The sequence below is a fragment of the Aotus nancymaae genome, unplaced genomic scaffold (genome assembly GCF_030222135.1).
Source record: "Aotus nancymaae isolate 86718 unplaced genomic scaffold, 86718_ANA_hifiasm-v0.15.2.pri h1tg000021l, whole genome shotgun sequence".
NCBI classification, from domain to species: Eukaryota; Metazoa; Chordata; class Mammalia; order Primates; family Aotidae; genus Aotus; species Aotus nancymaae.
In genome coordinates, this window is record NW_026988433.1 from 23,398,756 (window position 1) to 23,425,950 (window position 27,195).

The 27,195-nt window shown below is 56.5% G+C and overlaps 1 protein-coding gene across 1 annotated transcript in view; it reads right to left on the reverse strand.

Moving 5' to 3' along the window:
* The window catches only part of FAM222A (family with sequence similarity 222 member A), a 55,870-nt gene extending 29,201 nt beyond the window's left edge, over positions 1-26,669 (reverse strand). Inside the window, exon 1 of the mRNA XM_012469113.2 lies at positions 25,610-26,669. The gene's annotated coding sequence lies outside the window, so the exon portion shown is untranslated. The remainder of the gene's footprint in view (positions 1-25,609) is intronic.
* Positions 26,670-27,195: the final 526 nt, after the last annotated feature.

Here is a 27,195-nt window from a genome sequence, read left to right on the forward strand (position 1 = left end):
TCTTATGGTGGATGCCAGGCAGTTCTGGGAGCTGAGAGGGGTCACCCGACTGAGCTCAGGGTGTGGGGGTTTTCAGGGCACAATGGTGTCCAAGTGCAGGCCTCAGCTTTGGCTCAGTTTCACCAGGCAGCTGCCTGCATCCTCCCATTCCTTGCTTCTGGAGGGCTACAGGCAGCCTGAGAGATGCTCTTCACTTACAGAAGAGGGACTTTTTTCTCTCTGCACCCCCAGTTGTCCCAACTCATTGCCCATTCTCCCAGGAACCCTGTGCCCTGCTGCTGGGGGCACGTGGCAGGGTGTTGGAGTATCCTAGGAGGGAAGTGGGGAGGGGACAGTGAAACATGTCAAGGACAAGGGGACCACCACCTCCAACTCCTGTATCATCCCCCATCATCTGCAACCAAGACAGTCATATTCCTCTCCTTGGCCTTAAAACCTCTCTGGCCCCAGAGTACAGCCCAGCCCTCTGCCCACCAAACCTCATCTCTCTCTCAGCTCCCCATGGCCCTCCTTCCAGTCAGGCTGCCTCATACCTCCTGACCTTTGCCCCTGCTGGTTCTCCTGCCAACGGCACCATGACCCTAATCCATTTGAACTCAGATCTGTCTTCAGATCCTGGCTCGGCTGTCCCTTCCTCCAGATATCCACCATCTCCATCTCCGCCCTGATCATACTAAGGTGTAACTGCCAATTTTCACATCTGTCTCTCTCCACTGGACTGGGTTTCTTAGGGGTAGGGACTGTGTCTCTCCCCAGTGGCTGGCAAGAGTAATCACTTAATAAATAGGTGTTGAATGAATGACCGAATCAATGAATTGGTTATTGTCATATAAAGTGGCCTAGGCCCAGAGAAGCCAAGGGTCCCATACAAGACCACACAGCAAGGCAGAGACAGGATTGGGGTATGCGCCTAAAACACTCATGTTCTTTTTGTGACCCCACCTTGCCCCCTCCCTGCCTGGTGTCATCCCATCGGCAGGAGGCTAGCCTCTCAGAACCCCCACCTGGACTCATCATCCCCTGGCCACGCTCCATCCAGGGAGCACTGTTCATTCTGAAACGCTACCTGCAAATCAGACTGTTTATAAGCTCAAGGTCTTTTGTGACTTTAATAATAGAAAGGGAGGGGCAGGGAGAGGAAAATGTTGCATGCCTCAATGATTAGAATGCTTGGCACCTTCCCTGACATGGGGGCTGATAAGACGCCTTATCTCAGAGACACCCAAGGAAAAGGTCCCCTCCACCAGATAACGCCCCCAGCTGTCGATGTGTCCTTTCATAGCTGAGGATTTAGATAAAGGAAATGTGACAGGGGAGGGGAAAGGAAAGAAGGAACTTTCCAGGTCCGAGGAGGAATTGAGTCTGTGATGCTTGCCTCAGCAGAACAATGAATGGGAGAAGGCTGTCTAAAGGCTGTCTATTTTTATTAAAAGAGCAGGGAACTGGGTTCTTGGGCCCTGCCTGCCTTTTGTCATCTTGCCCTCGCCTGTCTGGCTGTAGGGGGCGTCAGGGAGCCCACAGGCCAGTGGGAGGGGAAGCTGGGAAACAGCGACCTGCAATTTGGGCTCTTGACGGTGGTGAGCATGTACTGACTGCTCTCTGTGCCAAGACCACGTGCCTCCTCCTTGTGGCCTCTGTGGCCCCATTTCACAGCTTAGGAAACAGCCACAGAGAGGGGAAGCAATCTGTGCAAGGTCACACAGCTTTTAGATAGCAGAGCCCAAGGATGCCAACCCCAGTCACACCCTCAGCCCCACACTGTACAGCAGCTCCATCGTGGTTGGGGGCGTGTCAGCTCCCAGCTCCTAGTCAGCTGGCCAGGGAGGGATGGAAGCAAGGGCCTACTTCTGCCCAGGGCCCAAATCCACTTTGATCCTACTGTGGGAGGGGCTGGGATTACAGAAAGAAGGGGTGCAAGGAGGGGAAGGGGTGGGGGGGAAGGGCTCCTAGACGCCACTTACTCATCCCATAAACATTCAAGGAGCGCAACTCTTGAGGCTGGCATTGGGCAGAAGGACACTGAGATGAGTAAAGCCCAGGCCTTGCTTCTTACCTGCCCATTCATTGATTTAGGCAGCAAACACTTCCCAAGCATCTTTTGGGGGCCAGCCCTGCGCCATGTACTGGGAGGATGGAAACTGCTCAAAGCGTCCTGCCAGAAGGGAACATCCAGCCAGAACTGACCTCCCACTAAAAAGGGATGTTCCTGACTTCTCTCTGCCTCCAGCATTTTCCTGATGCAGCAGGTGGCTGGAACATTTCCTCATGTGTCTGCAGGTCAGCAGTCTGCCCCTTGCCAGGCTGGGCTGACCCCAAGGCAGAATGGGAGGATATACCTGGCTTTACCACAGGGCCCTGAGGCTGTGACCCCAGGAAAGCCACAGGCTGCGCCCCTTTGAGCCCCCATCTTCTCCTCTACCTCTAACTCCTAGAGCTACCAACCTGGCTTCTGTGGCTCTATTCAAGGCCAAATCCTAGCTGTGACCTGGAGGGGAAGGTCAGTCCAGGCCCTTCCTGGTGTCCAACAGGACTGGTTCAGAGAAGAGAGCTGGCCCCAGATGCCTCTGGGTTGTACCTGCCAGGCAGGGGCCAGGCACTGGGGTTCTTACTGGCTGGTGACCTGGAGGAAGTCACAGCACTTCTCTGAGTCTGTTTCCGAAATGAACCTTTATAGGGAGTGGACCAGCTGATAGTATGAGGGCCATCTAGCTTGGACATAAGAGGATGTGACCATTTGGTTTTCAAATTTAATCCAGCTGCTGCATGCAAGGCATTGGGCAGCCTCTGGCCTGTGGGCACACAAAGGGGCTCTAGATGTAGCCCTTGTCTTTGAGGGACTTAGAATCTTGAGCACAGACAAGATAGGAAGCTGGCAAAACCCAGCAGTGCATGTAAGGAGTAGATGGTTCAGACTCTGAATTCCCTTTTAGGAAGTGAAGGAGATGCCGGCCACTCCTCAGGGCCTTGCAGCCTTCCTGGGGGTGGTGGCAGGACAGGCAGGTGGTGAGGGAGCCCTCCCACAGTTCTCACCTCCATCCCTCGGCTGGAATTGAAGTCTCTGCACACTGCCTGGCCACACAGCCTGCCCCAAAGGCAGACAGGAGCCTGAAGTGGTGGTGGGAGGCCCAGGGCCCGGGGAAGAGAATAAGTGCTGGATTGGGAATACTGGGGTCAGACCCTGGTGGGGTGGCCCTGAACGGGTCACTTCTCTGTGTTGGTCCCAGTACCACGAGCTGAGCCAATAGAGTAGAAAGTCTCAGAAAGTCCAGTCCACTCTATATAGCAAGGGGCAGCAAACCTGCTTCTGGTCAGGATGGAAGAGTGATGGGACCCTTGCCCAGCCCAGGAATGTCCTCGGCAATCTAGGTGCAAGCTTCCTCCAACCCCCTTTGGAGCTCTCACCAGAGAAGATCCACTGTCTGTCTCTTCCTCTCCCGTCTCATCCCTAACTCCATCTGCCTCCCTGTCCTGATGCTCCCCTCCCCTTCTCCTCTTTCCTGCTGTCTCTCTTTCTCCCTTCCTGACCCCTCTCCCCTACTCCTCCTTCTCTCTCCCACCCCTTGTCTCAGCAAGGCAGCCAGAGTGGAAGCCCACCCCCGCCTCCCTCCTGCCGCTCCCTCCCCCATCCCTGCTCTGAGCCGGAGGCCTTCCAAGGGACCCTGTTAATAATTAAATGTTAATCTAAAAAGCAATTTGAGCTGCGGCTAGGCAGATCTGGTTAGAGATTACATTAGCATGGAGGAGGCGAGGGTAATTTTCTTTAACCCCTCTCCTGATCTCTCAAGCCCGGGATTCTTCAAGTCACACCGGCACTGCTGATTAAACTGGCACAGGGCTTGGCTGTGGATAAGGGGCCTGTGAAAAGTGATTATTTCCCACTGCCATTTGGGCCAAAGCACCAGAAGGGGATTTTTACTTTTATTTTTTAAGATTGGGGGTTGGGGAGGTACTGTCCCCTTGAATAGGAGGCCTCATCTCCTGCCAGGATTATCACTATATCTGCCCCCAACCCCAGCAGGCCAGGAGGCTCTCTAAAATGCTGCAAACCTGGTCACAGAGCATACCTGGCTCTTTGGTTCCCAGCACAAACATGCCAGTCCCCTGCCTGGCTCCAACACCCCTCCACTGTGCCTGGTTCTGGGCTGGGCACTGGAGCCAGAGATGCCAGTAGTTCTGAGCCAAAGGGGAGACCAAAAAGTAAAATGACAATCACCAATTCTGGGTGGCAGCCAGAGTCCTGAGCTGGGCTTCCCGATGCACAAGCCTCTCACCTGCACGCTTACAGGCCTTTGCCCATGCAATCCCAAAAGCTCTCTACCCCTTACTACTCAACCTTCAATTGGAGTCTGAGTTCCTGAGGGTTTCTCCAAGACATACAAGGTGCATGATAAATGTTTGATGAATCATCGAATGACTGGAATCCCATGTGGCTCTCCTTGATCCTTCCTCCATGGGTTCACGGTGCTATAGCAGTACCTGAGCACAGGGGCCCTCAGAAAAACGTCTCCTGAACAAAGGATGGGCAAGAGGCTATCCTGGAAGTCGGGGCAGAGCAGGCTTCAGAAAGTGTCCTACTGGGACACAGGGCTGGGGTCTGGGGGTGGGCGTCCATGCCCGGGCCTGTCAGCACCACGGCCAGCTCCCAGCGCAGGAGCCCCGGAGAAAGGGGCGGGGCACAGAGAGCTCAGTGATGTCAGTCGCCATGGGAACTGACAACTGCAATGTGCCTCCGTCAGCACTCTGACCACTGGGGACAGCATGGCAGATTAAGCACCAACTGTGTGCTAGGCCAGGCCCTGTACTAGATGCTGGGGCAGTGACAGACCCTGAGAGGATGGGAGGTATCAGAGGGATGATTACAAGACAGGGAGACAAGCAGTAGCCATGATGGGGTCACCCTACCTAGCCTGGGGGTGTCAAGATGGAAAGACACACCAGCTGCCTCATAAGCAGAGTGACAGCATCTCTCCCCGACTTCACATCAGGATGTCTGAGCTTTATACCTTAACCCTGTGGGCTTGGGCAAATCCCTCCTCCTCTCTGAGCCTCAGTTTTTGTGCCTGCAAGAGGGGTTCCTTCCTTACAACAAAGTGCCAGGGTCCTTGTGGTAGCTGCCTAAGGTACCTGTTGTTAGTTTTGTTTATGGCCATTATCAACAGGTAAGTAGGAAAAAGCCAGGGGAAGGGGAGGATCCCACAGAAGGGACTGCACAGGCAACCACATGGAGACTTGAAAGACAGGAGCAAACAGAGCATGAAGGAGCTCCAGGCTGCTGGAGGGCAAACCCTCCTGGTGAGTGATCGAGAGCACCCCAGCTATGCAGGGCCAGGCAGGGAGCCCCTGAACCTCCTGGTGGGGAGATCTGTTCCCTGTGCACTAGTGCTGCTTCAGGGCAGGGACTCAGAAAAGGTACTGGGAGGAGGGGTAGTCATTGCCACTGGCAACAGGCCTGGCTGGCCCTCTTCCAGAGCCACGAACCTCTGAGGGAGAGTTTCACTCTTCCCTGAGAGCCAGAGATCCTAAGGTACGAAGTTTGGAGTCAGGGGCAGGCTGAGCCTCTGTTCTCCTAGTTCCAGCCTCGGCTCTGTAATGAAAATTGTCAGTCAAGTCTCCATCGTCACCTTCCAGTAAAGAGGGAGTGGGGAGATCTGAGAATTGATACTGAACAGCTTCAGTACTACAATGCCATAATGGGGCTGGGAGCTCAGCCGAAATCCCCCGGCCCAGTTTTTTTTTAGAGGTGGTCACAGAATCTGAAGAAACAACATGGAAATGGAGACCAAAAGAGGGAAGGAGGGATGCCACCAGATGACACTGGGATCCCGGAAGACGGAACACTGTGTGCAACAGGCAAAGGTCAGACCCACAGTGGAGATGGGGGAGGGCCTGGAATCTCCAGCCTTCTTCCCATCTATTCCCCCAGTCCCTGCGCCCACAATTCAGGGTTAGAGGAGGCAAAAGGGAAGGAGAAAAATCTAATAGAGCAATAAATAATAGGAACTAGTTTTTATTTTTAGTGTCCTCCATGGGCTCAGCACTACACAGACGTCGCCTCACGTAACCAATGCCACAATCGGGAGAAAGCACGACTGCCATCGTACCCATGAGGAAATAGAGAGGAAAAGGAGCTGTCCAGGACCACGGGGCTGGTTGGTTGGTGGAGCAGGCAGGAAAGCCCCACAAAAAGGTAGGCCTGGGCCAGACAGGGTTTGAGAATTCAGGCCCCAAGGGGCGGGGAGGAAGAAGACCAGGTCCCTGTGCAAGAATGGCCCGAGAGTGTTTAAAAGATGGAGTGGCCCAGGTCAGGGGAGGAGAGCAGACAAAAGTGGCTGGCCAGGGCTGGCATTAGCTTTTAGCCCAATGCTAAGATCAACAGATGCTTCTGGGGGTCAGGATTGGGCAGAAATGAGTGGAGACTTCAAGGCAGGGGTTAGGAAACAGGACAGGACACTTGGCCCAAATGACAGCGCCATCACTCCACATCCCAGAGTTCATGAGCTCTCTCAGTGTTTGTTTTATTTAAACCTCCAAGAGTCAAACGCCACTCACCATCCATGTGTAGACCAGTCTCCAGGTTTCCACCTCTGCTGAGAGTGAGGGTAGAGGGGCGCTGTGTCTCTAACCCCTTCTATGGTCAGGGAGCTCCCTCCAGGTCACCCGGCCACAGGCACCATGATTTAGAAAGTGCTGAAGCCAGATCACCTGGGTTCAACCTCCTCCCCCATCAAAGCCTAGCAGCTGATGGTTAACTCTGGCGCATTTTCTTTTTCTTCTTTGTGCTTCTCTGTATTTCTAATTTTTCCACAATGAACATGCATCACTTCTGTTATTAACTTTTCAAAAGGGATTTCAACCTCTGACCACCTGGAGACAGGTGACTGGCACTCTTTCTAAATGCACTGACATGACAAGGAACAGCTGCTGGGGAGGTGGAGATGGTGCAGGGAGAGACGGGAAGCCCCAGAGGCTTGCAAATCCAGGAGCCACAGGAAGCAGTGAGCTTTGTTCAGAGCCAGATCCGGTGGAGCCAATTCACCAGCAGGTCCCGGCAGTGACTCTTCTACAACGGATTCCCGCCTGTCCCTGTGCCCCATTGCCTCCCTGCCACCAATCTCCACCTCATGGGAGGTGGACCAAGCCTTTCTGTGTGTAACTCACTCCATTCCCTGCTCAGAACTCACCTAGTGGTTTCCACGGCATTTTCTTTTCTTTTTTTAAGAGATGGGGCCTTGCTCTGTTGCCCAGGGTGGGGTGCAGTGGTATGATCATGGCTCACTGCAGCTCACCCCTGGGCTCAAGTGATCCTCCTGCCTCAGCCTCTCAAGTAGCTAGGACTACAGTCATGCACCACCACACCCAGCCAATTATTATTTTTTGTAGACATGGGATCTAACTATGTTGCCTAGGCTGGTCTCGAACTCCTGGCCTCAAGCAATCTTCTCACCTCAGTCTCCTAAGTGCTGGAATTATAGGTATAAGCCATCCCGTCAGCCTTCCATGGCATTTCTAACAGTATCCTTGAAGAACCTGTGTGAATCCCTTTCCCACTATCTATCTGCACTGTCCCTGTCCTGTGCTAACCCTGCTCAGACACACTGGCTGTCTTTCTGGTCCTCTCACAGGCTAACCAAGGCCCCACCCCAGGGCCTTTGCACTTAGGGTTTTGCCTCTACCTAAATACCCTACACCAATGCTGTCCATAGAAATATGTAATAATGGGATCCTCATATGCAATTGGAAATTTTCTAGTAGTAACAGAGGAAATTAAATTTATTTTATTTCACCTAATAGATCCAAAATAGTATCATTTCAATATGTAATCAATATTAAAAAATTCCTAATGAGATATTTTATGTTCTTGTTTTTATTCTAAGTCTTTGAAAACTGGGATGGATTTTACGTTAATAGGACATCTCAGTTCAGTTGAGACTTGCCCCACTGCAAATGCTCAATGCCACCTGTGGACAGTGCAACGCCACGCCGTCCCAGTTCACGCCCCTCCCCCACTCTCCACGCCAGCTCCATTTCCTCATTCACACCTCAGCTCAAACATCCCCTCCTCTGAGAGACCCTCCTTGACTACCTGGTCAAGCTGGCAACCTTCTGCCCTGGCCACTGTCCTGTCACCACAGCAATTCTTTCACTGTCATTATTGCTCTGAAATTATCTGGAGGAACAATTTAGTGGCTGTCTCTTCCGCCAGAGTGCAAGTTCTACTGTGTCTGCGTGCTGGGGCACACAGTAGGCACTCAGGGTGGCAGGTGGGACGGAGGTGGGGATGACGGGCCTGGCCTGGGGCCCTCGTCCATCTACCTCATTCCAAATTCTACTCTCGGTGATTAGATGCAGCAGTGGAATGTGTGTGTGTGTGTGTGTGTGCGCGCGCACACACATACACATGTGGGGGAACGTGTCCTGTGTACACACACACACACACACATATACACACACACAGCTCCCTCCACCCACCTACCCTCTTCTGAAAAGTGGGCCCAGAGGATGGGCCTCCTTTCAAAATCAGCCCGGAGCAGAAAAACGGCTGTGACAGCACAAAGCCGAGATTGAATCAGCGATGGGCCCTATCGCCTGGTGACGGTTACAAATGATCTGATGTGGAAAAGACGGGATCAGATGTGTACAGAACAACAGCTGCTCCGCGCCCCCACATGCCAGACAATGGGCTGCTGGGCAGGCGGGAGGGCAGGTGGTGCCCAGGAGCCCAGGACAGGCTTAGCACGGAGTGGCCCTTCCTGGGACCGGGCGCTGGGCTTGGCTGGGCCCATGCATCCACTCACTGAGCACTGCTCCGCCAAGGGGGGGTCATTTATGCAAGGCAGAATCAGACACTCCCTGAATGCCCAGCAGCTGGGCAAAACATCCCTACATGAGACCAAGTATTAGTTCTGGGCAGTTAGATGTTGGCTGAATTTTATTTTCTTCATCAGACTTATTGCCAAATACTAAGAGATGAACGTGACTTTTTTAATGAGGGGGAAAGAACCTCCTCCCACCCGGCCCCCAGCCTCTGCATTCAGAGCCTCAGAAGCCGGGGGGGTCATACACAGCTTCACGGTGACCACTGGAAGTGGCCCTTGCCCTACCCCCCAGGGTTTGGGGAGGGGGCACTCCAGACCTGCATGCTCAACCACCGAGGAACGAATGTCCTCTTACTGTGATGTGACCACAGCCCTGCGTGAGAAGACTTGGACTGTGTGGCTCGCCCAAATTGCACAGCAGTGAGAGGGCTGGGCCTCAGGCCTCACAGACCCCTCTGTGGTCTCTTTCTACTCCAAGGCCAGACACACAGTAGATGCTCAGTAAATCCCATCTGAACAGACAGAGCGCTGGGCTGGGACTTGTATTTCCACACTTCCTCTATGGTCCAGGCTTCACAGTTCAGGGTCTCTCCCCACTCTTTTCACTGTAGTCTGCCACCTCAACCTGACAAACCCCTCCACACACCCAGAACACCTGGGCCCCAGAGACCCTCAACACGGGCAGGCAGAGGGGCAGAGCTAGCAGCGAGGAGGCAAGAGCCTCCTCCAGGCACAGTGTCACCCACCAGGCAACACAGTCCCCACCCCGAGGCTGTGTCATGGAGGCTGCGGGGCTAGAAAGCTTCTGGATAAGGGAGAGGGCCTCTCCTGCAGGAGGTGGCTTCCTGGAGCAGCAATTGTGTGCTGGGTGCCACGCCTCACCTCACACAGAGCTGGAAGACCATCCCTTGAGTATGAATACATCCATGCCTCCCATTCTCCAGCAGGGGAGAGGCTCTGAGAGGAACAGGATTTGCACCTGGCGGGGTCTGGATGGGAACTAGGCCTGCTGGACTCTAAAGCCCAGGGCATGGCTGTGCCATGCGAGGACTGGATTCCCAGTGGGCACCCAGGGTCCCACAGGACTGGCCGCTCTGGGGGTAGGCACTGGGTTACCTAACCAGCATGCCAAAGGGGTGATCCTGCCGCCAGCTGGGTCACCCATCCCACCACCACCATGGCATCTTAGTAGCCCTCACTCCCCAGACCCATGAGGCACTGTCCCTCTGGCTCCTGACAGGCAGTGCCTAGGAAGGGCGAAACAGCATTTCAGCTTAAGGCAAAATCCAGAACTCAGTTTAAACCCTGCCTCTGCTATTCGCTAGCAGGGCTGTCTTGAGTAAGCCATGAGTCCCTTGGGGACTCGGTTTCTCCATATGAAACACGGAAGTAGAAACCACACCTCCCTCACCAGCCGTAGTGAGGATGAACCGGGTGATGAACACGTGCAGCATAGTGCTCATGCACTGCCCGCCCAGCTCTCACCCCAGGAGATGACAGTGCCGGGCACAGAGGGGTGAAGGGATTGCCTGTGCTCACACAGCAGCAGGAGGAGGCTGGGGATCCTTGAACCCCAGGACCTAAACCCCAATTCCTTCCAGCAGTTTATCCTTTAATGCCAGGGACAAGGCCCCAAATGTACCTTACAAGTGGGAGGGGAGGCTCCAATGGGTGCAGTTGCCAAACCCTGCCTGAGCACCTGTGGTGTGCCAGGCTGCAGGAACCCAGAGAAGAACCAAACATGGCAAAGATGACCAGACACACACCCATGCAACTCCAATCCTGGGTCAGAGGGAGCTTCAGGGGCCTAGAGAAGAGGGGTCCTTCTAAGGACAGGCCACTTCCCAGAAAAGGGAGTATGTGAGCTTGTCTGAGTGCCGCAAGGGCAAAGGCAGCGCCTGGCACGGAGCCCAAAGGCACTAACAGGGGCTCAGTGAGTCTTGTGGCACTAAATGAATGGTGTGGGGTGGAGGAACCCCGCTCTGTGGGCAGGTGCCAGAGATAGTACCTTGCAGGCAGTCCCACCCCAATCAGGTCTGGGGACAAGCCGGCTGCTGGGCCTGCTCCTGCATTTTGGTCCGGGAGGGTGCCAGGCCCGGGGAACGGGGGTGGCGGTGTCTTCCAGCCTTGCTGGGGCATGCGCCAGCATGTGCATGCGTGCGCGCGTCTGTGTGTGTTGCTGCAGCGGCTTCTATGCAAACATGTTAATTTGTTTTCATTTTGTGTTTTTTTTCCCCTCGCGGGATAATTGGGTGAGTTTGAAGTCTTGGCGAGGCTGCTGATTATAGCTATCTGGGTGGTGCCCTCGTGGGGCCTGGGCCCTGCCTCCTGCCTCTGGTGGTGAAGGCGGCGGCTGGGGGTGTCTTGAGGGGCTTGGGGCGATGCCATTGGGTTCCGAGGACTCTTGCTGACCGGGGATGGGGAAGGCAACTGAGACTCCCAGCATGCCCCTCACCCAGATAATACAGGCTCACTGAAGGGCGCAAATCTGCCCACACCTTTTTCTTTGCCCGGTTCGCTGCATTTTAAAAACTTGTGATGTGTTTGCCAATGTCCAAAGGAAAAATAAAAACTAGAATTCTACCTACAATTCTTATTGTCTGCTTTCTCTTGGGGAAAAACCTGAACCTGGCTGTTCTGGAAGCCCTGAGCTGATGTGTCCTGAAGCTGGCTGCAGTGGCTTTGCTCCTCCTGTTACCTGTGTGGCCCCCAGGTACCTGAGTTTTCCACCCTGCAGAAGGGCATGGGGCTTTGAGTTGGGATGTCCAAGGCGCCCTTGGCAGCCGTGTGACCTGTCAGTACCTGGCTGTTCGAGCCTCTTTTTTCACCTGTAACCCCACTGCCTTGCCCTGGGAGGACTGAAAGGAGATGGCAAGTTTTCGGGAGCGTAGTAAGGGTTCGGTTAGTGTCAGAGATGGGACGGGGGCTCCCTGGTCTGTGGGTGTCTCGCCTTGACTCCGTCCTTGGATGTGTAGCCGTGTCACTGACCTGTTTGTGTCCATCTCTCCCGCTAGGTGGGGACCAGGTCTCTGAGGGCTGGACCGCATCTTTGGTTCTGACTTAACTGAATGCCTACCATGTGCCACACTGTGCATGAAGAGGTGGGAGAGAGGTGAAAAGGGCTTGGGTGGGGCTCTGGAGGAGGAGACCAGGTACCAGACCCTTAGCCCCACAGAGAAGGCACATGTGTGTGTACTGGAGGCCTGCTGGACTCTAAAGCCCAGGGCATGGCTGTGCCGTATGAGAACTGGATTCCCAGTGGGCACCCAGTGTCCCACAGGACTGGCTGTGAGGGTACACCTGGCAGATGCCCCAGCCTGAGCAAAGGCACAGAGGAAGGCATGGCCTGGCAGGTGCAAGCTCATCTCAGGTGGCTGGGATTTGCTGCAGGAGGCCGACTGGCCTTTGCAGGCATCCTGCATGGCTCTGCTCTCCTACGGGACTGGGCTCAGAAAAGGGACTCCGTGTTTACAGTGGACTGCTGCTGACTAGGCTAAATGGGGATCAGGAAGAGACTAAGGGCTGGGCCTCACTAGAAGCCACAGTCCCCATGTTGTCTCCTTGGGACCCTGGGACCCCTGACGAATCATCTTAGCTCTCTGATCACACTGCTTATATGTAAAGTGCGGCTGTGGCAGGGACCCAATGGGACAGTCCCTGGTGCAAGCGTATGCTCCTGAGAGGGACCTCAGCATCCGCCACCCACCCACTGCTGTAGCTCATACTCTTCCACTCCCAGGAGGCAGCAGGAGTACCAAGAAACGCCAGCCTACGCCTGCACAGCCCGAGGGTGCTCAGGCACCAAGCTCACACTCTGCCCATGTTCTGGGACTACATCCCCCAGTGGCCCTCGGGAAGGTTCTCTTTCATTTCCATTTCCCAGCTAAGGAGATCGAGGCTCGGAGTGGGTTAAACAGGTATGGTAGCCCTCAACAGGGCCCTGGGCTTGTTCATGAATGCCCTGCAGCCACTCGCCCAGAGTCTGGCTGCAATTGAGGGACGGGTGGACACCCAGTGCCCACCCTGGGAACGGAGACACCTGTAGTCTTCCTGCTGGTTTCCGCCAGAACTTGGTGGCGGAGTGGACCTGGGAGCCCAGTCCCCAGCACCTATCTCTGCTCTTCCCCCAGCCCACCCTGGGGAATGAACACCTTGAGCTGCAAACCTGGACCCCTGGGGCATGACACAAAGGGCAACTCCACAGACAGAGAAAGCTTTGGAATCAGCCACATCCCCACCCCGTGACCACATGCCAGCGAGGTGAGTCGCCTCTCCTCACTGAACCTCAGTGTCTTCATCTGAGACATAAGACTACCACCCCTTGCCTGCAGGGTGGGTGGAGTGTCAGGCTCAGTGCTGGCACACAGCAGGCCCACAGTAAACCAGGTTAATGGCTGCCCGTGGCTCCTCCAGCAGCCAGGGACCTCCAGAAAACAAGACGAAGACAGAATAGTGAGAGGAGGAGGCAGAGCTGAGGATGACAGGCTCCCTGGCCAGTCCCCTGGAGGTGTCAGACAAACCTCTGTGGAGGGCTCAGGCCTCCACGGTCAAACGGGGTGGCAGCTGGCAGCACCCCCTCCCCCTCCGAGAGGCACACAAAGGGGCCTCTATTCCTGCTCTGAGCATTTGTCCCCGACCGGCCAGGCTGCACTGCCCTCTCTCCACTCCACTGGCCGCCCGGCCCAGCCCAAGCTCACACAAAGACCGGTGTGTCCCAGCCTGGCCTCAGAAGACCCTGACCACAGAGAGCTGGAGAGCTCAAAAGGGCCCTGGGGAGGGCGTGTAAGGTGCGCCAGGGCCGCGTCCAGTCTCTACAGGGAGGGGGCTAAGAAGGTTCATAAGATTTTGGACCGAGGAAGCTGGGCAGGAGCCGGCTCCAGCATCCACCCTCCCAGCCCTGCCAGCTTGGGTCGGCTTGGATCTCTGCTTCCTCATCTGTACAATGGGGACCATACAACAGCACACCCAACCTTCTGGGCTGTCAGAGGTCTCGTGAGGCAACATGGGGCCTGGGGTGCAGTCACACCCAGCACCTCAGAGCCAGGTGCAAGGCAAGTGCAGACGCGGGTGGGCAGGAGTCCCCTGGGGACTTGGTCAGGCATGTTCTCAGCACCTCCCTCCTCAGTCCTGGCCTGGTAGGCCCCGAGGGAAGAGGGAACCACTGCTGCTTCTGGACCACTCCATTCGCACCCTCCACCCAGCATTGGTTGGTGCTGACCCTCAGGCCAGGCCTGAGCCCTCCGCTGCCCCCCACCATTTCCTGGCAGTGGTAGACAGCAGCCACTGTATACCAAACACCTACTGCGTGCTGGGACCTGCAGACATCGAATCTTCAGCCCCGTGGCTGCCTGCAGTGGGTGCGGGAGGATGGCACAATGGTTACGGCCCCAGAGCCAGCGATCCGGATCCAAGTCCTGGCTCCATCACTTCCTGCCTGGGACTCTGGCTCTCACACTCAGCTAAGAGGGACAGCTCGCCCTCACAGGGTCTGTGCGGCAACCAAAGGGGAAAAGCAAACCACACCACAATGTCCCCAGGCCCCAACAGCCTTGACATCTTGACCACTGGGCTGTTACCCCCAGCTCACAGATGAGGAAAACTGAGGCCCCATGCTTGGCATGCAGGAAGTGGACCATAAACCTGATGAGTCATTCCAGGAGATGGAATAGGTATTTGAAACCAAGTCTGGTAGACTCTGAACCCCTTTTCTACCTGACAGTTTTGCCAACTTTTTTTTAAGCAACTTTGTCTTGTTTCCCAGCTCAGTTTGTGGGTCACGTGGCCTGCAGAGGACAGGGCAGGAGGCCCAGGCCAGCAGCCTGACCCATCTCCCTGGCTGACCCCCAGGAACCCTCGTCCTGCCACACAAAGTCCCCCTTTCTCCCTCCCACCAGCTCAGGGCAGCCAAGTGAACAGCAGAATACCAAGTAATTAAGCTGGCGTGCACCATCCGGGTGCCCGGGAACACTGTGGAGTTTCCCTTTTATGTTTATAGCAATTGTATGAAAATGTGCAACATGGAGCAGCACCAGCTGACAAATGAGACGAAACAGACAGGATTCCGGGCCGGCTTTTTTCCGGGCCTGATTGGCATTAATTGTGAGCGTTTACAAAGCACAACTCGGCGCCTGACATTTGCTTCAAGCGAACGTTTCCTTCTAATAGTTTTAATGATTACAATGGGAGCTGGTGATCACTACGGGTGGGGAATGGGCTGCCTGGTGCCTGGCCTGGTCTCACCTGCGTCCCAGGAAATGGTGATGGTACCTGGATCCCACTTTCCCTGCTACCTGCTGCAAGAGGGCTGTGCAAAGTGCCCAGCTTTGGGCACTGGAACCCCTGCTGTGGGGCCGCTGGCTCACACAGTTGGTAAGGCGGATAGGGAACCCACAGGGTGCAGACCCAGGGGAGCGGGAGGGAAGGAGAGGAGGGAAGAGCACGCAGGACTTGGATGGCCTGGCTCTGAGGCTGGAGTTCATTTCTTCATCTGTAAAATGGTTGTAGGAAGTGGCCCACAAACGCTGGCTGCTACTTTCTTGCTGTGTAACCTCAGCTAAGCTCCTTCCCAGCTCTGGGCTGGACCGTCCTCACCTGAGAGGGGGCACTTGGCCAGCTGGAGTTGCTCAGCCCAGGGCTTCAGTCCCAGCTCTGGCTTCTTTTCAGCTGCATGGCCTTGGGAGAGTCCCTCAATCTATCTGAGCCTCAGTTTCCCCCAGTAGAATGGAGTTCATCATTCCTATAGATCACAGGGTGGTTTCCAGATGCCAATCAGAAAGGGAGTAAAAACCCTGAATTCTTGGCAAGCCAAGTGCCTGTGTCCTGTTTCCTCTCTGGAAAGTCCTCCAAACACCTCCCTCATGCATTCCTTCACTCACTCACTCACTTACTCAACACTGAGTGTCCCAATCAGAAACTTGGGAAGACATTAGTGTGCAAATGCCCCACCCCCACCTCATAAGAGAAGAGAGATGACACACAGAGAAGCACTTTACGTCCAGCACCCTCATTTTACAGAGGAAGAAACTGAGGCGCAGAGCAGGAGGACCAACAGTCTGAAGTGACTCAGCTGGGATAAGGTGGTGTGGGAATGGAACCTGGCAGGTTGTTTCAGGTGAGTCCTCTCAGAAGCCCATGCAGGCTTCAGGGAAACCCACATCTGAGGGCCCGAGGAGGGCAGCTGCTGGTACCCAATGTCCTTTCCATCTTGGGTGGCATTCATCTGCAGAGCCAGGCTGGGCACCAGGGCAAGAGGCCCCACTGGGAAGGGCGTCTGTGAGGTCTGGGCAGCCCCATCCTCCTGGAGTTGCATTTCTTGGGTAAAGAGGGGAGAGGAAGCACCTTGTCCTTGGAGCCCCGTGACACGGCTCGTTCACAAGTTCCATGAACACTGTGCAGTGCCCACTCCACGCCAAGCCCTGCCTCATAGGCCATGCATGTCAGCCAGGTAGCTGGAAAAGGCCAGGCCTGGTACCCGAACCGTGGCACAGCATGTGCTAAGGCCCAGCGCTGCAAGAGATCTCAGTGGGTTCGGGAACTGCCAGCAGTTTGCTGAAGCTGTCGTAGCCTCTCTGCAGTCAGATCCCAACTTCAGGGTGGGTCCCTTGGGATCCTCTCTTCCCTGCCCTACCTGGCCTTCTGGCCTTACCAGGCCCACCCTGCAGGAAGACCCCGGGATGGGTCCCAGCTCTCTGCTTGGTTCCAGCCAGAAAAACCTTGGCAATTGTTTCTTTTGGAGTTAGTTTGTAGGGTGGGGAGGAAGAAAAAGGTGGATTTTTTTTTTTCTCTTTTGCATATGGTGGCACAGATGGGCCCATGATCCATAAAAACTGTTTGCAATTAAACTCCCACTTTGCATGGCTGGATTTGTCAGTCGTCTGAACCGGGAGTGCGGAGCTCAGCACTGACAGGGAGACGGGACACAGGACAGGGCGGAGCAAGATTCAGCAGGACAGGCGGAGGCCCAGGAACCTGCTCTGGGCTTGGGGCCCAGGCCAACGGGGCGTCACAGCAGCCCTACCAGCTCCCTCTCTGGGCATCCCCCAGCCTTCGCCAAGAGTGGGAGCACAGCCAGGCAGCTGGGGTGGGGCCTGGCAGGGCTTCCCTGCCCAGCAGGGACTTGGCCAGTGCTGGGTGCCCTGACTGTGAGGGTAATGATGGTGGAGAGAAAGGAGCTAATCACCACTCTGCCCTTGCTAGAGACTGGGTCCGGGACCCAGGACAGGCAGGAGGCGGGCTGGGTGGGGCAAGCCATTAATGGGGGTTTGGTGGGCAAAGTGCAATGGCAGGTTCAAGCCTGAGGTGCCAGAACCTCTGGCCTAGTTGGCAGAAAGAATCCACAGCAGTGCCAACAAGGGCTGCCAAGAGCCAAAACTGGCTCCTTCCTCATCCCCAGGGAAACTGGCCTGGCCTCATGTCCCTTTGAAAGCAGGTAGAGAAAGCAAGGCAGGTACTAAGAATATCTCAAGGGCCTGTGCTTCTCCTGCCCAGTCAATGCACTGTCTGCATCTGGGAACCTTTTCAGAGGGCTTCCAGAATGGGGGCTAGGAGCCTGCACCCCTCCCACCCACCCTGGGCTCAAAATGCCAGCTTGCCACCCCCACTGCTACCCTGGGATGCTGGCTTGTTTGGGTTAACAAATGCATCATTTGGCTTTGGGAAATCCGGAGATCACCAATAATTGTTCCCTGATGAAAAGAAATAAAGCCCTGATAGCCCCTCCCCCCTTCCTCCAAGCTGGGAAAGAAAAGTCATAAAAATAGCTTGTTATCTCACCTATTGAGGCTCCGACTGGATGTTACTGCTAATTGGGTATAACATCCTTGTCTTGTTCTCTCAGAAGCTAAATCAAGAAAGCACCACTGCTGTGAACTAATTATATCTCCGGCCTGCAGCCTGCAGCTTGTCTCTCCCTTTATTGAGTTAAAAAATGGTCACGAACCTTCATCTTTCATCCCCCCAAGCACTGGGCCCACGCTGCCCACCAGGCATGGCTCGAAAGGCGCAGACAGCCCAGCAGGAAGGTCTAGGAGGGGTCTTGGGGACAGGCAGCAGGGTGGCGAGTGGTGGAAGGGAAGCCCTGTCCCAGGTACCTGCCTGGCCCCCTGTCCTGCCCCTCACTGCCAGGCCTGGAAAGGGGGACTCTGGTCTCTCCCCTCCTTGCAGCTGGGTCCCTGGAGAGGTCAGGAGCATTTCAGGCCAGGCAGTAGTCATTCATTTATTCATTCACTAAATACTTACTGGATGCCTACCTACTGTGTGCTAGGCCAAAGCTTCTAGTAGACCAAAGGTAGCCCCACTCAAGCACCCTCACCCAGGATTCACAGAACTGTTGAATAAGTACTCTTAGATGGGACTTCACCGTTACTCTGCTCAAAGGGCTGCCAGAGCTCCCTACTATGGGAAGGCCAAGTCCAAACACCAAGGTCAGCCCTGGCTCCTTCCACAGTCCTCTCTCTCCACATTCTAGCCACATCTGGCTACGCACTGCTTCCTCAATAAACACTCACCTGTCTGCCTCTGAGCTGCCTTTTATGCTGTTCCCTCTGCCCAGAGGGTCACCCTTCCCAGCTCTGCTCATCAGAAGCCCACCAGCCTTTAACGCCTCCAAATAAATGACATCTTTTCTGGGAAGGCTGCCCTATGTGCTTGCCACCCACGGCCCCGTCCCAGGCTGTGAACCTTGAGACCTGTGTGTGAATGCCAGCTCGACCACACGACAAGTGCATGACCTTACTCTGCTTAATTGAGCCAAGCCTCAGTTCCCTTATCTCTAAAATGGGTTAAGAATTCTCCCTGGAGATGCAGGGAGACTTGCTGCAGGTGCTCTGCAGAATGATGAATGAGAGAGTGCCCGGGAAGGACCTGGCTCTCGGGAAGAACTCAACACATGCTAACTGTTATCCAGATTGTCAGCGCTCAGAATCTGCACGGCTGGGGGTTACAGGAGGGTAACAGATCCTCCCACCTAAAAGGCTCTTGTGGCTTAACAACAACCTGAATGCCCAGAGATCCCCCAGAATCCCTCACTATGTACCCCTGGTCCTCTGAGCCACATGGAAATGGGCCAGAGGCACTCCCGAGCTCAGTGAGGCCAGGCAGGCAACCAGTTTCAGCTCACAGGCCCTGCTGATTGATTGGCGCTGCCTGCCCAGAGCCCTGGAAGGAACCCAAGGTCAGGGGAAGAACTCAGCAGGGGAAGAGGGCAGCAATTGATTGGCAATGTCTGCCAAGGGCACAGCGGTGTAAGGCAAGCCAGGCCTGCCACAGATTTGCCATCCTTGACATTTACGAAGGACACGGCTGAGTCTGGGTTGGGAGGGGTGAGGGAAGGTGACCTGCTGAAGGTCATGAAGCTCATAAAGGAGACAGCTGGCCCAGAATAGGGTCCCCTTGGCCCCTGCCCGAGGATCCTCCCATGCCCAGTACCCTTACAGGCAGCAGAGAGGCAAAAGCTTGTGTGGATAATGAAGGCAGTTCTGTGGGCCTGCCATGTGGCCCAGGGCTGCCGTTTCACATCGTCAAGCCTAAGTTTCTTTATTCACACAACAGGGATTAAAAAACCCCTCAGAGAGGGATATGAGGATTAAATGAGAGAACAAAATGCCAAAGTAGGAAGCTCAGTCTGACACACAGCAGATACCAGTGTCCTGTGATTCTCATTATAGGCGAAAGTGTTCAATTGTAAGTGCTGCCTCCTCCAGGGAGCCCTCCCTGGTTACTCCAGCCAGAAGTAATTGTTTCTACCTCTGATTTCCTTTAAGAGACTGGAGGTGGCCCAGGGCAGGGCCCACATCTGGCTTGTTCACCGCTGTGCCCCCTACCCCTGGGACAGTTCCCACACACTGTGAATTCCTCCATTGTGGCGATTAACCCACATGCACTTGTCAGGTGGCTGAGCTGGTGCACTCGAGGTCTCTCCCTCAGTACATGCCACCTTTCAAGGCAACTGAGGCTTGTTCATCTTCATGTCCCCAGCACCTGGCAGGGAGCCTGGCCCGGAGCACTGAAGCTCTCTGAATGAAAGGATGGATAAGGAGCAAAAATAGCAGTTCCTGTTTACTGCCCACTGGCTATCGGTTACTGCCAAGCCTCACAGCTGCCCTCTAAGGTGGTCCCGCGGCCCAGCACGGATGAAAAGACAGAAATCTGCCTGCGGACTTCATGCTGGGAGGCCCTGCCACCTCTGCCTCCCCCAGTGCCAAGCTCAGGCCTGGACTCTGCAAGGCAGCTGCCTGTACTCTGGCAGCGAATCCTGGAGCAGACAGCTGGTGGCTGGATCTCCCTCCTCCTCCAAGGGAGGCCCCCCTCCCCACAGACTCTGGGTCATTAAGTTCTGCGTCATTAAGTCCCAGTCCCCGGGAGCCTGTTCACAGCTAGTCTCAGCCTCACCCCCTGACCTCCCAGGCCTTTGTCCCCTGTGCCCTCTGCACAATAGCGGGGGCTCCCAGGGCCCCAAACAGCTGCTGTGGCTGGGCCGCTGGCTTGCTGTGGGGCCAGGAGGATTGGCCGGGGCCTGTACTCAAGCCCAGCCCACCCAGCTCTGAGAGGGTCAGCTAAGCCCCCAAGTACTCTGCACAGGCAAGCTCACCTCACCCACAAGCCCATGAGAAAGCTGTTGTTACCCTTCTGAACAAAAGAGGAAACTGAGGCGCAGAGGGGTAAAATGATTTGTCTGAGTACACAGGCAGTGAGAGCACAGGGGCTCTCTCGCACCAGGTTGCAGCCCAGGTCTGCAACTCCCAAGCTCTCTGCTGGCCTCTAAGCTGGGATCTTAGCTGGCCCCTGCCTCTCAGACACCGTCACTGGCTTCCCTCTTCCGCTGGGCCTCACAGCATCCTTAGCTTGGCACCTGATGCCCCCTGCACACTCTCCTAGTTTACGTCCCTTTCACCTCCACAATCTATATGCCCCCTCTGCCCTTTCTGGTCATGCGCCTATATCTCGGAACTCCCTCTGCCAGAGACACCCCCATTCACTCCATGCTGGGCAGAGCCACTCGGTCCTCAGGGCACAGAGCACAGCCCCCTCTGTCAGGAAGCCCTCCAAGCCCAGCTGCAGGTTTTCCCTCCTCGGTGTCTCTCCTCCAGCTCTGCTCTGGCCCTGTCTAGAATTCAAGTTAGCTGCAGACTCATCTTACTCCCTCTAGAGGCTGTGGGCCGTCTGATTCCTTATCACTTGGCCACCAGGACAGGGCCACAGGGTGTCCTGGCTCAGTCGTTACCTAATGCCTGGCTTTACTGAATGGAACCACGAGGGGGTGGGAAGAGGAGGGGAAGCTGGAACCCTGCCTGGGCCTTCCCATCTCTAGCTGCTAACAAACCTCATACTTCTACCCCTCCCTCCCCGGCTGTGTGACCTCAGGCAGCAAAATATAATACCTTCTCTGGGCCTCTGCTTTTCAGCAAAACAGAGTAGTACCAGCACGTGCATTTCTTAGGGTTAGGATGTAAACCCTAGAGGTACCAAACTGGTGACCTGTATCCAGGTATGATTACATTATTCCTGACTGTGGCCACTGGAGTGGCCAGGGCATGAGTTTAGGGTCAGAGAGACCCAGATGGTGGCTGCATATTGGCTGTGTGGTCTGGGCAGGTCGCCCCTTCCCCAGGGCCTCCGTTTCCCTATCTCTGAAGTGGCACTAACTCTGCCCACAGGAATGCGAGCCCCCACCACAGGGACCCCGTCTTTTGTTTGACACACGCAGTAGGCACTCTGACATTTCTCAACTAAGCAATCAGGGGTCCAGGTGGAAGGAATCCATCCCTCTTCCCAGCCTGTACCCTCTCCAGAATCCCCTCCCCACCCCCAGCCCGTGCAGACTAAAATAGTCATTAGGCAGATTTCAAAAGATGTCAGTAGCTTATAATTATAGTCGACATCCTTCTGAGATAAAAGTGATTACCTTGGATGCAAATCACTTAGCAACCAATCAGGGCGGCGGGCGGCGCCCGCGGAGGTGACCGGCCGGCACCGCAGCCCTCCTCCCGCGGCCCGCCACGCACAGGCAGAGAAAGCGCACAATAGCTCTTGACACGCAAATGGGTTAACACAATAAAGGCGGCTCCGGCCGCTGCTGGGGGAGAGCAGCAATTCCCGGCCCGCGGGAGGTAATAAAGCGGCCCTTTTGTGCGCGCCTCCTCGTTCTCACCCCCGCCCCAAGCCCAGAGGAATCGCCGCCTGATTGAATTACGGTTCATGAATATGAGCTGTTTCACTGGCTTCCTCCGGTTTGTGAGGGATGGGAAGGCAGAGGGGGCTGGAAGGAGGCTGGGGAGGGACCCCGGCCAAGCCGCAGCCAGCTCAGGAGCTCAGAAGGGAGCCAGGAGTGCTCACCATGTGGGTGGGTGGGTAGGTGGGCAGGTGCCTCAGTGGACAGGGGAGCCCCTGGCAGAGGCAGCTGGTAGGGTTCCGGCCTCTCCCTGCAACTGGGGTCTTCAACCTTTGGCTCCAAGGGACTGAGAGAGTCACTCAAGGCTCTGTTCTGAGGAGGAGGTAACAGTAGCCATGACAGCATGCATTTATGGGGTACTTACTGTATACTGTGAGCTGTGCTAGCCCCTCCCTGAATCCTGGCCAGCCCCTGGGCAGTGAGTGCTATGGTCAGCTCCTTCTCACATTTGAGTAAACTGATGCTCAGAGAGGCAACAGTACTCACCCGAGGTCACACAGCCTGCAAGTAGCAGGCTGAGAGTACGATCTAGGCCCAACCCACGCCAGAACCTGGTACCTAACCAGGAGCCACTGCCCATCACCAGGGTGCCTCAAGTTTCTCATCAAGGGGGTTCAGCAGCCCAGCCCAGTTCCGGTTTAGTCCAGAGTAACCCTAAGGCTCAGAAGGGACAGGGGATGGACAGGAATTAGACAAGTGAGAAGGATTACTGGGCGTGGGGGTGGGGCCAACCTTGAGAGAGGAGACTGCTCCCGGAACCCAAGAGGCCTCTTCCACGCTTACAGGAAGGGACATCCAGGGTTACTGTCCTTGTCAAGGGGGATCGCTGGATTCTCTGCCCTGCTTAAACCTTCCCCATCCACTTGAGGCTCCAGGACACAGCCACCCACAGCCGCCCCTTCCCCCATCAGGCACCAGGGCCCACACACATCACTGGCTGCTCCAGAGCCACTCCTGACACCCAGAAGAGTCTTCACTCCTGTCCGGCACATTCCTGTTTGTCCTCTCCGTAACTCACGTGGCACGTCTCCTCTAGGGCTTCCCGACCCTTGGGCTGGGTCAGGAACCTCATCTACTAAAGCTGCCCTTGCTCGTCTACATCCCAAGAAGGTCCCTGGGGCGGCCTGGGGCGGCCAGGGGCAGCCTCACCACCTCCCTTCAAGCAAGCCCAGAAGGGCAGATGACAAGGAGCCAGTTTCAAACCACACCTTCCTTCCCCTAGTGCTGGAGAAAGGAGTCATGGGGGTGAGGGAAGCAGACAGACCACAAGGCTGGGGCGGAAGTTGTTGCTCTGCTCAACGCAGACCTGTAAGTCATAGGAAACAAGGATTCAAACCTGCCTTTTGATGTGGACAAAGCATCTTGGTGTGGCCAGACTCCCCCTCCATGGCTGACAGCCCCTGATGCCTGCAGGGACCTCTGTCCAATAAGTAGGGGTGCCCCCCAACCCCGTGGGAAGAGGTGGTAAGACCCAAGGACTCTGGAGCCAGGGCAATTCAGGGCCGAACTTCTGCAGCTGCCTGGCTGATCACCTGTAGCCCATCACTTCCTCTGTTTAAGCCTCAGTTTCTTTATCTATAAAATGGGCCACAGCACATGAACAGATCCAAGGAGTAACTGAGATCACGTAAAACGCCTGGCATATAGGGAGACGCTGAGAAAGCTGGCACTCCCTCCTGCTCATCGTCTGGCACACCGATTGCCAAGCCCAGGGAGATGAGGGAAGGGAACAGAAGGAATTGCCCAATTCTGACAGCCTTTCCCTCCGCCTTGGCTGTGGAAGTGTAAATACTCGGCGGAGGGCCTCCAACTGCCTGTGTTTGTGAATCTCTGGCGCGCACTCCGAGTTTGTTTCTAAACTGGGAAGCTTCGAGAGGCAGCGCAAACAGCCCTTCTGCCCACCTCTCCCGGTTCTCCCCCAATCTGCTGTTGCTCCTCTGTCCTTGGAAGCTTGTGTGTTTAATGACACCATTTCAGCTGGAAATACCATCTCCCTGCCAAGCCCCCAAAAGCAGCTCCACCGATATTTATTGACCTGTTAATCTAGCTAGAGAGCCTGGTAGGAGAGCAGGGAAGATGCTCACTGCAGAGTCTGAGGCCTGGCTTCTCCTAAGGACCAGGAGAAGCGTACACACACGCTTCTCCGCTCTTACCCTGCCCCACGCTGCTGAAGCAATGACACAGTTTTCGAACCTTTTCCTAGAAATGTGATCACAGCAGTTTCACCAACATCCGACACTGGCAATAATTGCTGGAAGGGACCTAGACGAATCCCAGGGCCAGCAACAGGATGCTGGCTGGGGGTTCTCTGGGCCTTTGCAGGGAACAGGGCCAGTACTGGGGTGCGTGTCGGTGGCGGGGGGGGGGGGGCGCCCTGGCAGAGACAGTTTATTTAGATCTTGGCACTGATGGGCCTCATTTGCCCTCCACTCACTTAAGGAGCCTCACAATATTCTTGCTGAAATCCTCTTAAACACCAGAAGGAGGCAGGGGGCAGTCAAGGAGTTCCAGGTTGGCCAAGGCCCCTGACTTAGGGTAGAACGGCATGGGGAGCCCCTGGACTGGGAGGTGCATCAGGCAGCAGCTCCACTGCACCTTCCCTGGCTGGGGGCAGGGCACCCACATTTTCCAGAGCAGAAGTGGCCTGTTGGAAGGCCGGAGGCCCACATCTCTCTGGGGACCCTGGGAACTTCAGCCTGCCAGCTGGGTATGTGATGGGGTTCAGGAAGGTCTCTTCTATAGCATCTCTTTTGAAAACAGAAAGTTGCTCTGTCTGGGAGGCCTGAGCCCCCAGGCACTGCCAGGCTACATGGGCAAAGCTCCGAACACCTGTCCTTGGGGGGGAGGAGCATCAGCAGGGACAGCTGGCACTGCCTTCCTCCCCCACCTCATGGGGCGCTAAGGATTTAGGTCAGAGGACTGTAATGGAGGGGCGGGGGGAGTCTGCCTTCACTCCTCCAGTACCCAAAGGCATCCAGCCCCGTCCCTGGTTACCACGACCCCGCCCCCTCCAGCCTTGGGTCAAGGCAACTGGCGTTGCCATGGCAACCCCGGTGACATCAGAGGCTGAGCCTTGACGTCATGTCGTACCCCCTCTGGGGAACCTGCCGTCCATGCGAGTTATCTGTGGGATGTGGGAACGTGGTCTGAAGGAGGGCCCTGCTAAGGTCTAGCCCCACAGGGCACAATCCTCAAACGCGGCCACCTGCGTGTCTGGAACCCCCAAATCCTCCTCTGAGCGGATTTCCCTTGAAGATCCCAGAGGTTGTTCGGGAAACCCTCAGCGTTTTCCTATCCTGGGGGTCCCCTACCCCTCAGTCCTTCCAAGACACTGGAGTTTCCGGGGAATTTTCGGATGACAGAGACGCTACCTTTGTTAGCTTTCCGGGTGGGGTGACCTTTCCTCTCTGGCAACCAACTCGTCCAGAGCCCCAGGGAATCCAAACGGACCCCCCAACCTCCACTCCCGTCGATTGGCCCGTCTGAACAAGTTGTGTTCGGAGGGAAGAAAGGGGCGGACAAGGTTTATCACTGCTTCAGGACCCCAAACAGCCTAGGGCCTCTTCTGTCCAACGCCAGGGGGTGACCCCAGCTCCAGGGCAGAACCCCGCCCCGCGCAACTCACCGGCTCAGCCAGGCCGTCGAAGGGCACCAGGTCTCAGCTACCACAACGCTCCGCTCGGTGGGTCGCAGCCATGCAGGGGCGGCAGAGGCTGCCTGAGGAAGCCCCCCTTGGGGGCCAATGTCTCTCTCCGGGTGGGAAGGGTCGCTACTGGTGAGGGCTATCCCGGCGCCGGCCCGCTCCGTCCGAAGTCGGGGTGGGGGTTGGGGGGTCTCCACTCAGCGGGGATCACGCCCGCCCCGGACGGGGGCCGCGCGGGCGGTCAGGCGACGCATCCTCGCCGGGGCCCGTGATCACCGCGTCCGGCGGGCGGCGCTGCTCCTCCCCTCCGGGCCCCGCTCAAGGCTGCAGCTCTGCCCGCGCCGCTCCCAGGGCGCCCTCTTCGCCCGCGGTGGGAGCCCTGTTGGCCGCGGCCCCTTTCGCCAGCCCCAGCTGCAGCCTGTCTTTGTTGCTTCCTCTCGCTTGCCCGCCCGCCCGCGGCTTGCAGCCCCCCGGTTCGCCCGGAGGTGGGGGGATTGTCTTCTCCGGGGGGTGCACGCACCCGCAGCGGCCCCGGCTCCTCGCCGGACATGCACCGGCCCCCGCAGGTTGCAAAGAGCAGCGGCGAGAATGCACTGGCCCCTCCTCCTCCTGCTCTGAGCCCCGGGTGTGGGGGGAGGGGAAGCCGGCGAGCGGCGGCGGCGGCGGCAGCGGGCGACGCAAGCTCGGATGCAGTCTCGGGGGCCTCGGCGCTGAGAAACAGTCGATCCCAGTGGCGCAGGGTGGACACAGGGACGGCCCGGGGGACGGCACCGGGTGTGCGAGCTCGCGACCTGCAGCAGGGGCCGCGCGCGCTGGGCTCTCAAGCGCCCATGGCCACGGGCGGCGCGCAGGGGCTCCCGGGGCCGCAGCCTCGCGTCGCCTGGCGCGCGCCGGCGCCTAGCCTCGCCTCAGGCACGGGTGCCGCGCGCCGCGCCCCGTAGGCGGCGGTCCCGGCTGACCGCCTCCCTCGGCCGGCGCGCGCAGCTTCTCCGCGGAGCCGCCGGCCCAGCAGTACTGCCCGCTGCTCCGCTCCGGCCCGACTGACAGGCGCGAGCGCCAGGAGCAGCCCCCGCGTCTAGTCCCCCGCCCGCCCCCCGAGGCCCGGCCCAATCAGCGGCGGCTGAGAGGCGGTTACCAGGGTGACGCGGCGCCGCGTCCTGCGGGGGGCGGAGCCGGGGGCCACCACGCGCGCTTTTCGCGGCAAAATTCAAAGGCCGGCAGGGCGGCTCTCCAACCTCCTCCCCCAAGAAGGGACGAGGCGGAACCTACCACGCGAGGACTGCAACTCCCGGCATGCTGAGCGCCGGCGCCGGGCGGAGGGGCCCCGACTGGAGGCGCAGGGCATACTGGTATTTGTAGTTCCTTTGCCTATGAAGTAGGGGTGGCAAAACCAGTGTCATTTATTGATAACATATTTGGGACAAGGCACTGTATAAGTGCACTATCGGCCTTATTTTATTTAATCTTGGCAACAACCAACCCTATGAGGAATTTGTTAAAAATAATAACAAATAACAACGGTAGCTAATATGTAGCAAAGTACTTTACTTAATCCTCATAATGACAGT